The sequence below is a fragment of the Erinaceus europaeus genome, chromosome 3 (genome assembly GCF_950295315.1).
Source record: "Erinaceus europaeus chromosome 3, mEriEur2.1, whole genome shotgun sequence".
Classification (NCBI taxonomy): domain Eukaryota; kingdom Metazoa; phylum Chordata; class Mammalia; order Eulipotyphla; family Erinaceidae; genus Erinaceus; species Erinaceus europaeus.
Genome location: NC_080164.1, coordinates 143,030,578 through 143,043,472, shown reverse-complemented (window position 1 = coordinate 143,043,472; position 12,895 = coordinate 143,030,578). Strand labels below are relative to the sequence as shown.

The 12,895-nt window shown below is 43.8% G+C and overlaps 1 protein-coding gene across 3 annotated transcripts in view; it reads right to left on the bottom strand.

Annotated features, from left to right (window-relative positions):
- Window positions 1-8,362, bottom strand: part of CLOCK (clock circadian regulator) — a 93,169-nt gene extending 84,807 nt beyond the window's left edge. For 2 of the 3 annotated variants that reach the window (XM_060188041.1, XM_007534619.3), the window contains exons 1-2: window positions 8,102-8,362; window positions 6,811-6,901 (exon numbers count right to left, since the gene is read on the bottom strand). The gene's annotated coding sequence lies outside the window, so the exon portion shown is untranslated. Of the gene's footprint in view, window positions 1-6,810; window positions 6,902-7,787; window positions 8,070-8,101 lie in introns of those variants that run through there. The other variant, XM_060188042.1, reaches the window with a different exon arrangement.
- Between the last annotated feature and the right edge of the window lie 4,533 nt (window positions 8,363-12,895).

The window sequence follows — 12,895 nt, the reverse complement described above, 5'->3', positions numbered from 1 at the left end:
TGCAGGCAGGCAGGGCCTTGAGTGTAGAAAGAAGATAGATTAAAGGAATGGAATGGGTGGGGATCTTTCAGGCAAAACAATGATTATGTAGATAGGCCATAGTATCAGGAATGCAGGGTGCTTTGTGAGCCCTACTGAGCTCAAGCACATCCTCACAATTTCCCGACATCTCTCCCTTTCTTTTTATCTAGTGGCCATAGTATCAGGAATGCAAGGTGCTTTGTGATCCCTGCCAAGCTCAACCACATCCTCACAACTTCCTGACAAAGACTCTTATATCTGAGGTTTCAAGGTACTAGGTTCAATCCCTGCACCAACATAAACCAGAGTTAAGTGGTGTTCTGGTGAATAAAAACAAAATGAAACAAAAAACCTACAAGTGTAGGTTTTAATTTGAAATAGCACCAGAAGTAAAAATATGTGTTTACAGCAAAGGCACTGAGATAAGAAACAACTGATTTTTAACACAAACACTTCCTGACATATTAGAATGTAGACAATAGTTAATTGACAGAATTATACTTCCTAGTTTAACCTAACTGCTAAACTCTAAGAGATTATAATTGCCAAATAAATTATCAAATTGATATAAGTACTATAAAACAAAATCAAAGCTATCAGTCTCGTAAATCCCTTAGCTAGGTAAGCAACTTAACTCTTTAATTTCTTATTCCTGTTAACATTTAAAAATTGAGCTAAAATTGTTTTTCCTAGTAAAATGAGTGATCTATTCACTCTGTAAACTCCACAACTATAAAATCAAAGTCTAAAAATAGCCTTACTCCAGTGTATCTTTTGTTTTCCTTCTAGAATCAATCACTTTGTGTTATAATCACTATGTACAAAAATCTTTAAATCATACTTGGTTTCAAAGTCACTGACTGTGGGTCAGCTATACTGCATCTTTCATCTCTCTCATATAGCTTAGTGAATAGACTTGAACTTTTGTAGACCATCACCTAGTAACACCTTATATTCTTTGTAGGTGGAGTTAAAAAATAAAATCAACTAAAAAAAATAAAATAAAAAAATAAAATCAACTGTACATGTTAGAAATGCAATGTTCTCTGCAAGAAGAAAATGAAGTGGATAGGAATATACTACTTGTCTATTGTCAGTTGAGCAGAAATCAGACCAGACAGGTTCTTGTATCCTTCCCCCTTCAAAGACTGAATTCCATCCAAGTAATCAACGTCTCTTAAAGATATTGTCTGTTGGGAGTTGGGCAGTAGAGCAGTGGGTTAAGCACAGGTGGTGCAAAGCGCAAGGATGGGTGTAAGGGGAGTCACTTCATGGGGTGAGCAGGTCTGCAGGTGTCTTTCTCTCCCCTCCTCTCTCCATTTCTCTCTGTCCTATCCAACAATGACATCAATAACAACAATAATAACTACAACAATAAAACAAGGGCAACAAAAGGGAATAAGTAAATAAATAAATAAAAATTTTAAAAAAAGATATTGTCTGTCTAGGTTAACTTCAGAAAACCTAGACAGTTGATATAATCTAGGGAATTCTGTAGAATTTTGTACAAGTCTTTAAGTATAGTAGAATAAAAATCAGTATTACTCATGAGCCACTGTTCAGGTTGAATCCAATGAAAACCCTAGAATGTGGACACTATAAAGAATTTTATAAAGTCAGAGAATGCAAGACTTTACTTTAAATTCAATATACACCACAGCTCACATCAATATGCCCTCACCGCAAACTGCACAAGTCCCTCAAATGAACTGGTCCCTGGAAAGAGGAAAAGTTCATCCTAAGATAGCTACATTATGCTAAATTTTCTGACATGTTTCAGGCTATTTTCCTATCCTGCAGAACAGCACAGAGACAAACTAGTTGAGCAAATAATCAAGACAATTCAATTTTCAAAATTAAAAAGGGCATTTTTATGGATTGAACTGGAAGGGATCATGCTAAATTAAATAACTCAGAAGACACATTCCAGATTATTTCACTTATATTTGGACTACAGACAAACAAAGCTAAATGAAAGGGCAAGGAAGGAAGCAGTCCTATTTACTATTGAATTACTATTTACTATTAAAAAGATAAAATACCTTGGGATGAATCTATCAAAGGTGAAAGATATTTACAATGAAAACTATAGGAAATTCTTAAAAGAAGCTGGTGACACAAAGAAATGGAAAAACATTCCTTGTTCATGAATCAGGAGGATATTATCAAAAGGGCCATACTTCAGATTAAACCAATCCCAATCAAAATCCCACTGTATTCTTCAAGATGAAACAAATTATCCAAAAATTCATATGGATCCCCTTCTCCACCACCAAAAAAACCCACAGCCACAACACTCCTGAAAGAGAGAGAAAGTATTACACTCTCAAACTCCAGTTTATAAACAGTAATTAAAGGGGCTGGGTGGGACCAGGTGGTGGCACACCTGGTTAAACATACATGTTATAATATGTAAGGACCTAGGTTCAAGCCCCCGGTCCCACACATGTTATAATATGTAAGGACCTAGGTTCAAGGCCCCGGTCCCCACCTGCAGGGGGAAAGCTTTGCAAATGGTGAAGCAGTGCTGCAGGTGTCTCCCTTTCTCTCTCCCTATAACTCCCTTCCTCTTGATTTCTGGCTTTCTCTGTCCAATAAATAAAAATAATTTAAAGGGTGGGCTGGGCAGTTGCACAAGGACCTTGGTGAAAGGCCCTGGTCCACACCTGCAGGGAGAAAGCTTCTCAAGGGGTGAAGCAGGGTGCAGGTATCTCTGTCTCTTTCCCTCTCTACCTCCTCCTCCCCTCTCAATTTCTCTCTGCCTCTATCCATTAACAAATAAAATAAATAAGAAAGTTAAAGAACAAATAGTAATTAAATCAGTGGTATTAGGACAAAAATGGGTGCTCAAACCAATGGAGAAAGTGAGAATCTAGTCATAAACCCACACATATACAGACACCTAGCAGATGACAAAGGAGCCAAAACCATCCATTGCAGAAAAGAAGTCCTCTTCAATAAAGAGTGCTGAAAAAAACTGAACAGCCACATGCAGAAAATGAAACTAGACCTTCACTTAACACACACCAAAATCACCTCAAAATGCACCAAAGAACTGCATATTAGACCTGAAAGTATAAAATACATAGAAGACATTGGTGAAACACTTTTCAACCTGAACATCAAAGATGTATTCAGAAGCAAGATCAAACAAATGTGAGATCAAACTGAAAAATTCTGCACCACCTGGTGGCTTACCTGGTTAAGCGCACACACTACAGTGCGCAAGGACCCAGGTTCAAGCCCCTGGTCCCCATCTATAGAGGGAAAGCTTCACGAGTGGAGCAGTGCTGTGAGTGTCTCTGCCTCTCTCCCTCTCCCTATTACCCCCTTCGCTCTCAATTTCTCTCTGTCTTATAACGGATATATATATATATATATATATATATATATATTACACTAAATGAAACTCCACAAGGATGAACAGCAATGCAGCAAGTGGGAGAAAGTATTTGCTTACTATACATCTGATAAGAGATTGATAACAAATATCTATCAAGAAATCATACAGTTCAACAACCAAAAACACACCACCCCCCCAAAAAAAGGGTGGGCAAAATACCTGAAGAGATTATTTTCTAAAGAAAAGATACAGCTCACAAACAGAGGAAGGAATGCTTCCTTTCACTTATCATTAGAGAAAGGCAAACTAAAACCACAGTAAGATACTTCACACCTGTGATAATGGCTTATACCAGCAAGTCAAGAGATGACAAGTGTTGGTGAGAATGTGGAGAAAAAAGAACTCTGCTACAGTGTTGGCAGGAATGTAATTGGGACAGCCCCTATGGGAAATAGTATAGTCTTCAAGTAAAAATGGAAATAACTTTAAAAAAATATTTATTTGATAGCACTGAGTAGAACTGGGAAGAGAAACAGAGACAGAAACACCTGAAGCATTGCTTCACCACTAATGAAGTGTCCCCTCTGCTGGTGGGGGCTGGGGGCTGAACCTGGGTCCTCACACATTGTAATGTGTTCAGTCAGCTAGGTGTACCACTGCCCACCCCTCCAAAATGGAAATATTTATGATCCAGTCATACTGGCATATATCCAAAGGATTTGAAAACACTAAATTCAATGGGATATGTGCACCACTGTGTTCATAGTTGCATTATTTACAAAAACCAAGGAGTGGAAGCACCTAAATGTTTATCAGTAGATAAATGGATAAAGAAGTGATGGGACACATACTCCAATGGTATCTTACTCTACAATTTAAAATGATATTGTGTCCTGTGGGGACAAAATGGATGGAAACTGAGGTGATTATGCTTTACCAAGTAAGAAAGTGAAAGACAACTACTATTATGTGGAATAGAGAACTGAAACACATGAACTTGCAAAAAAAAAGGTAGCCAAAATGTCTCTAAGACTTGGTGAGAACTATGGTGGTAAGGAACTTTGATAGTCTGATGGTTATGAGATATGGAATGATTTCTCTATAATCATATGATCTTGTAAACCATTAAGTCACTAATAATGTAAAAAAAAAAAAAAGATTGAATAGGTTCACAGGATGTTTAAGTGAAAAATAAATATCATCTTGTAAAAGGCAACCAAAGAGAAAAAAACCACAATCATTCCACCTAACAAATTACAAAAACCCATAATATAGGAAAACATCCATAATAACTATCATTTACTACTCAACACTAACTACTATGATTATAGATCATTAGCCTCTTGGGGAATTGTGACAATCCCCCTGCCCCCAATTCTGTCTGGTCATTACAAAGGAGAACCATACAAAGGAGAAACTCCACAATGGGTAGAACAGCGTTGTGGTGTCTCTCCATCCTATAGTGGGAAAAAACAAACAAAGAAAATGAAGAGAAAGAAAGAAAAAAGAAAAAGTGACTGGAAATGGCAGAATCATCCTAGCAAGTCCCAGTGGAAACCCAAACAAGGGAAGTAAAATTGTATGTAACTATTCCTCATTAAAAAAGAAGGGGAATGTCAACTGTACTCCGAAAAACAGATTCATCTAATCATAACATTAAATAGAAACAATATCTTCTATTTCAGCAAGAAAATTATGACAACTTTTAAAGTTAGGGCAGGGGAGGTGGATCAGAACACTAAGCCTTCCATGCTGACAGTCCAGTTCCTGGCACCAAAGATTACAAAGGACAGAGAAGTGGAACTTCATGGACAATGGAGCTGTGCTTTGGTATGTGTGTCTCTTACAAAAATATAAAACAAATACTGGTACACGGAGGTGGCAATAGAGTGCAAGCATGAGTCCCTGGGTTTGATCCCAGACACCATAAGAAACTTAGTAAATAGTGGGGCACAGAGAGCTGGCTCACCTGACAGCACAAGCCTGCTGTCTGTAACTTAAAGTTTAACTTTACTACAAGGCAGCCTAGGTCTGAGGTCTGCCACCACCAGCCACTATACTAAATAGGAAGCTTTGTCATTGCAGGGATCTTTCCTTTCAGGATTCTTCTTTCTCAGTCTGTCTGTCTTACTCTATTTGAAAAAGTATGCCTGGATCTGTGATGCCCAGATCCCCAAAAGGGGAGGAAGGAGGAGGAAAAAAAAAAGGCAAAATTACCCTAATTTGGAAAAATCTTTCGTACATTTTTCCAAAATAATTTTGAGAAATCACTATTGAAAAGAACCAAAAGAAACAAAAACAAAAAGACAAACAAACAAAAAAAAAAAACGTAAATTAAGGAAGAGAGCCAAGCAGACAAAAAGTACATAGTAGCTTTTTTGGAGAGTTACTTTAAGAATCCAAAATTTAGGGAGTCGGGCGGAAGCGCAGCGGGTTAAGTGCACATGACGCAAAGCTCAAGGATCTGTGTAAGGATGCCGGTTCAAGCCCTCTCCCCCCACCTGCAGGGGAGTCATTTCACAAGTGGTGAAGCGGGTCTGCAGGTGTCTGTCTTTCTCTCCCCCTCTCTGTCTTCCCCTCCTCTCTCCATTTCTCTGTCCTATCCAACAACAACGACATCAATAATAATGATGACTACAACAATAAAACAAGGGCAACAAAAGGGGCTAAATAAATATTTTTTTTAAAAAAATCCAAAATCTTAGGGGCACACAGTGAGAAGCAAGGACCGGGATATGCATCCCGGTTTGAGCCCATGTCTCCCCACATGCAAGGGAGTCGCTTCCCAGGCGGTGAAGCAGATCTACAGGTGTCTGTCTTTCTCTCCCCCTCTCTGTCTTCCCCTCCTCTCTCCATTTCTCTCTGTCCTATCCAACAACAGCAACAACAACAACAATGGGGGGATCCAAAATCTAGCCACAAACATTTAAATATAAATACACTGACAGTATGCGCCTCATCTACCACCTTCCCTAAGTCAGGCTGCTAACCCTCTCTTTTGTGGTTATTTGTTTTCTAATAAAATGCCAGTGTTCTGTCATATAAAAAGGAACAAACACAAGTCTGGATTCTTATTCCACCTTTTCGTTTAAAAAGAAGCACATACTTCACAACATTCTTATCAATATACAAAAAGCTCCCCCCCACCCTTTTTTTTCCACAGCCGGTTACCACTATTTCTACCACAATTTTCACCTGCCTTCTTCAAGCTAACTTTTAACTACCTTGACAGCTGTCAACTACTATCCTCACTTGAATTTGTTTCCTTCCCTTAACAGGATTTTAAACCAGATTTCAGGTGTCCTAAGGGATCATGTTCAGTGAAAGCAACTCATCTAAATCACATCCTTTCCAAAACGTTTATCTTTAAACCAAGTAAAAACGTTGAGCCCCACCTCATTAAAAATAAACCTACAAATTCGAACACAATCTTCAAATGAAATTACCTTTATTGTGATTTGAAGAGGGGGGTGGAATCAGCGTGATAGTCCAATCAATCACCGTAAAAGTTTCCTTCCTTCTTGTGCTTGTCATTCACTGTAAGAGAAAACATGTTTTCTTTCTTTCCCTTTCTTTCTTCCTTTTCTTTCTTTCTGGCTCGAAAGCCTTAGTGTGACAGAGAATGACATCCTTAGAGCGACAAACCACAACCTGATCTGATCTTTCATCTGTCAGGTCAGAGGCCGGGGCGTTTATCTGTCAGGATCCTGCTCTCTATCCGCAGGACAACTTCCACCCCCGTGAAAAACACTGGAGGGCGGCTGGGGTCTGCGGCGCCGGGACCCGCCGGGCTGCAGCTTCGCGGGCCGTGGAGAGAAATGGAGAGAAGGCGGCCGCGGTGCTGCCGTGGAGCGGGGGCGCGGGGCAGAAGAGCCGGCGCGGCTGTGCGGGGGGAGCCCGCAGCCCGCGCTCCCGGGGTCCGAGCGCCCTACGGAACCAGCCCCCGGCGGCGGCGGCCTCCGCTCGGACCGCGAAAGGCGGCGCGCGGGAGGGCGGGGGTTCCCCGGAGGAGCTGGCCGCCCCGGCGCCCCATTGGGCGCAGCTCCAAACGTGCCCGAGTTGTGACAGGAATAAAGTGGGTCACAAGGCCTAGCGGGTCCCCAGCGAAATGCCCGTCGGCAGCGGGTCTCCGCCTTTCCCGCTTTCCCGGCCGCCCAGAGGCTGCACCCGGTCCCAAGCCCCGGGCGCGCGCACTCGGGCCACCCGGGCCCCGCGCTGCACCCCCATCCCGCCCCTGCCCCGCAGGTAACCCCCGGCCGCCCCCAGGGCCCCTCCGCCGGGGCGGGCCTCCACCACAACTCGCCGCAACAACCGCGCCAAGGCGACCGGCAAAAACTTGGGCTTGGGCGACCGCCCTCGCCTCCCTCGGCCGCCGCCCCCGGCCCGCACGCTGCCCCCCACTACCCCCTTCCCGCGCCCTCACCCTGTGCCCCGCCGCTCTGGCCGCCTCCCTCCCCCACCCTGGAGTCTGGCGGTGACTCGGAACCAACCACCCGGCCGCGTTCCGGAGACGCCGCGGCTCCCAGCAAAAGCAGCACCTGGGGCTGTGAGTTGCGCCCCCCACTCACCATATGAAAAAAAAAAAAAAAAATCCACCGCTAGAGCCGCCGCTCCTGCGCCTCCTCCCCCTCCCTTCCCTTCCCCTCCTCCACCGGCATCGGGAGCACGCATGCGCCGCTGAGGCCACCCGACGGGCGGACGTCAAGCCCAGGGCCCACCCGGTGGGACGCCACTCACCCGGAGCGCGCACGCGTCGGCGGCCAGCTCGCCCGGCCGCTCTGGCTCTTGGGGGTTTCCTCTCGGCCGCCGGCCGCCGCCAGCCGCGTCTGTGATTGCGCTCCCTCCCGGCGCATGCGTCGCCGGTGACCCCTGCGGGCTCGGGCGGCCGACCGCGGCTCCGCGCTCGCCCCTCCCCTCACTCTCCCTTTCCCGGAGAGTCTCGGTGCGCATGCGACTTGCCCCGCTCTTCTGCTCCCGAGCCGCGGAGGGGGATCCCGGGCGCCCGGGGTGATGACCGCGCGTTGACGGGCGCGGAGGAGAACCAGGCTGGCCCGGCAGCGCCTTCCCGGCGCCGGTTACTGGAAAGCCAGGAGGCGGGGCCTAGTAGGGAGGAGAATGCGGACGGTGGAGGCAGCCTCGGCGCTAGGCCGGGCGGCCGGGGCTTCCACCCGGGAGGTGCGGACCGAGGAGGCGAAGGAAGACGCTCAGGCGGACGAGGCCTCGGGGGCTCAGATGTGATGGGGGTCTCTTCTTCGTAAAGGGAGTCGTTTGGGATGTTGGCAGCGATAGGCTTTCATCCTCAGGCCGCGGCGTCGCTTGCGGTCTCCTCTCCCGGGGCCGTCAGCACCCCCGCCAGCCCCGGGGTCTGAGCCACAATGGACACTCCCTGCCGACCCCAAGGGGGGCGCACTTGGAGTCCAGCCACCCCCTGCCCCCTTGTCTTCTGCATTAAAGATCAGGCGACGGTACTGCGGCGGATGGGGGTAAATCTGGACCCCGTCTCCGCGGCTTCCCTAAATGTGAAAAAACTTCCTGTTTATCCTGTGGTCCACGTGGGAAAGCGCGAAATCGGGAGGGAACTTGGAAAAGGGTTTTGCAGCCCTATAGTGGTTGCCTTGTCCTTGGCATGTGAAATATCAGCCATCTTCTTGTCTCCAAAATATACACCGTTTTGATTACAAAGATCTTTCCTCCCAGGTTACGAATACACTTGTGTAAACGTTTCTGATTCTTACTGTGTGTCCAAAGGCTGGGGGGTGGGGGAGAATGACACAGGGGAACTTTTTTCAGATGCCTAATCTTTTCACCTCATATTTCTGTCTAGAGTGAAGAAGCATGGTGTGTTAGCTTGCTCCATCATACAGGAGAAAAGATTTTAATATATGTTCTTGCTGTTGAGTGATTTTACTCCATACACATCCTGAGCATTTTCTTTGGAGAACTACCACTTCTTCATTCAGCCCATATGTTCTGGGCAGCATTCCTTGGGGGAAGCACGCTGAGTTAATCCTCAACTTCAGACTGGACATACACAGAAGGATGCACTCTTTTTCAGTGTATTTAAAGGGGAGGAGAAGAGTGGGAGGGAGGAGGTCTGAAGCCATCTTTTCACTCATGAATTCTTAGAAAGCCACCTGTGAAAAATGATTGATGAAAATTTGGCATGAAGATTAGCCCAATATCTTCAACCTAATGTGGACAAAATAACAAATCAATGATTTTCAGTGTTTTCTCTTTGTGCTTAAAACCAGTGAAAAGTTGTTGTTGTTGTTGTTTTTGTAATAGTTCAGCACCAAACATAATTTTTCTTTTCCTTTTTTCTTTTTTGTACCTGCATAACATTTCCCAGTTTGCCATATAACAATATAACCCCCACTAGGTCCTCTGTTATCCTGTTCCAGGACCTGAACCCGTCCCCCCACCCACCCTAGAGTCTTTTACTTTGGTGCAATATACGAACTCCAGACCAAGTTCTGCTTAGTGTTTTCTGATCTTGCTTTTCAACTTCTGCTTATGAGTGAAAAGCTTTTTGTCATTTGCATCATGAATCCTGATTCTGGTAGCAAGGTAGTGCTGTTAATAAGTTGCATCCAGACATGAGGGCTTGAATATTTTTCCTAGAGTGACTATTTGGGTTTTATTACAGAGAAAGTGGCCCCACCCTGTATTCTACATCATCTGGAACATAAATCTTGGAAATACCTTTGCCCTTTTTAATGGTTCCATTGTCCTCTCAGTCACTGGGATCAAACCATGTTCATCCTTCCTTTCTCACTTTCTGTATTTAATCATTTACCAAAACTTGTTGATAGCTCAGTTCCCTCTAACTGCTTGAACGATTCCCTATGGTTCAGTTTATAATTCATCCTTTCTCCCATATTCTCTTCAAGAAAACACCTGTATATTTTAATAGCTTTCCCAACATCCAGATTCCACTAGTCCCTAAGACAATTATTCTGCCTCATAGTTTCATAAATTCTTAAATTCCCCCCAGTCTAAATATATAGTTTATGTGACTCATATAATCTGGCCATTCCTTCTTAAGTGCCTTGTTATTCAATCTGAGCAATTTTTTTCCTCCTCCAGGGTTATTGTTGGGGCTTAGTACCTGCACTACGAATCCACTGCTCCTGTGGCCATTTTTTTTTTTTGGGGGGGAGGACACTGAAATTGAGAGGGGAGGGGAGGATAGAAGAATAGACCCCTGCAGACCTGCTTCGCCACTTGTGAGGCAACCCCCCTGTAGTTGGGGAGCTGGGGGCTCAAACTGGGATCCTTGTGGAGGTCCTTGCTCTTTGTACTATGTGCACTTAACTCTGTGTGCCACTGCCTAGCCCCCTTCAATATGAGCATTTTCATCTCCTTTCCCAACTGGTTCCCCCTTCCTTCTTTAACAGACTTCTGCTCCGTTTTGGCTTATGGTGGAGCAGAGGCGAGTAAACTTGGTACCTGGGAGCCTCAAGCATAAGAGTCATTTTGCATGACCAGAGATGAGAGAAACCAGAGCATCACTTTTGGTACATGTAACGGATTGAACCAGACACATCAAGCATGAAAGGCCAGTATTCTAACAGTTAAGGTATTTTGTAAACTGTTGGCTGGATTTAAGGTCTGACTTTATTCAATAAGTTTGAGCGAGTTATTTTTCTGTTCTTCAATGTCATCTACAAAATGAAGATAACAATTTCATCACGTAGGATAGCTAAAGGAAAGAGGAGGAAAAGAGGGATGATTAAAATCTCATGTATTATTATGTCCCTTAAAAAAAAAAAAAGTCCGGGGCCAGGCGGTGGCAGACCTGGTTAAGCACACAGAATATGCAAGCTGATTTCAAATTATATTACAAAGCCACAGAAATCTAGTAAAATGGCACTAGCATAAATACAAACATAACATGCATGCTCAATTTATGATAAAGGTGTAAAGAATATCCAATGAGAAAAGCACAGTTTGATAACTGATGCTGAGAAAACTTGGCACCCACAATTATGAGAATGAAACCAGACTATAAACACATACATACACTCACTAAATTAGATTTGAACCTGAAATCGCTAAACACAGATAAGAAAGCCTAGGATTCTTGAAATTAGAGCTAATTTTTTGGATTTGACACTAAGAACAAGTCAACAAAAACAAGTGGTTCTCCATAAAATAAAAAGCTATACAACAAGGAAGTCAACATAATAAAAAGGCAGTCTGCTGACTAGGAGAAAATATTTACAAATCATATATTCAACAAAGGGTTAATAGTCAAACACATAAATAACCCATGAATGCAACAGCAAAAATAATCCAACTAAACATGGACAGAGGATACCAATATTTTTTCAAAGATGACCAGCAGATACATGAAAAGTGTACAACATCAGTAATCCTGAGGGAAATACAAATCAAAACCTCAATGAGTTAGCACCTTGCACTTGTAAGAATGACTTAATCAAAAGAACGAATAACAAGTGCTGGGGCTCATGTGGGGTGGCTCCAGCCAGGAGGTAAGCTTACCGATTCTCCCTCTCTGGCTCTAAGGGGCCCAGAGATCAGAAAGGAGACACCGGGGAGTATTTTGGCACAAACACTCAATTTATTCAGGGGTGGGCTTGGGTATATATAGAAAGTTAAACAAAGAATATTTTTCAAATTTGTCAGAAATTACAGGTTTCTTAAAGGTCAGCTTGCCCCTATGGTAGGGGGCTGGTATGACAAGAATTGATGCGATACATGCAGGTGAGTTAATTATCCAAAGGCATTTGAGAGAAGTATAGGGGTTAAACCAGTAAGGTGAGATAGAGAAAAGATAAACAAGGATTGATATAAATCATAGATATCAAGGACCATAAGGAAATAGGGTTTTGGGGTTTTCGCGGTCTGTTGTTGGGGAGGTGTATGATAGAGTGTGTTCTCCTCTGTGATCAAAAGGTGAGGTTGATGTGTGAACTTTGAATGAACCTTAAGGCAGGCAGCCATGTTGCCTGCTGCTAGCAGTGAGAAACTGTAAGATTTCTGTGAGCTTCAGAGACTAACAAGGGGAAACTGAGTCTGGGAGACTTTTCCCTCTTGGTTCATCTCTATGATGAGAGAGGCTAACAAATGGCGAGTCTTTCCAGACCTCCATCCGAGGATGGGAGAGCTTCCCTAAGCTCTACCAAGCTTTCACATAGTCCCACAAACAAGTGTGTTGGCAAGGATGTAGAGAAAGCTAGACCTGTGTTAGTAGAAATAAAGGCTACAGGTAGGATAGCATAATGGTTATGCAAAAAGACTCAAATCTGAGATTCCAGAGCCCCAGGTTCAATTCGCCAATGACCATATGGCAGAGCTCAGCAGTGCTTTGTTGGAAGAAGAGAGGAAGGGAGAGAGGATTGATGTGGAATCTATGGAGAAGCAGTACAAAGCTTCCTCAAAAAAATTAAAACAGTATTATCATAAGATTGAGCAATTTCATTTCTGGATATAGATCCAAAGGAAACAGAACCATTAACTTGAAAAGATAACTGCATTGCATGTTTACACTAGACTCTGGAAGCAATC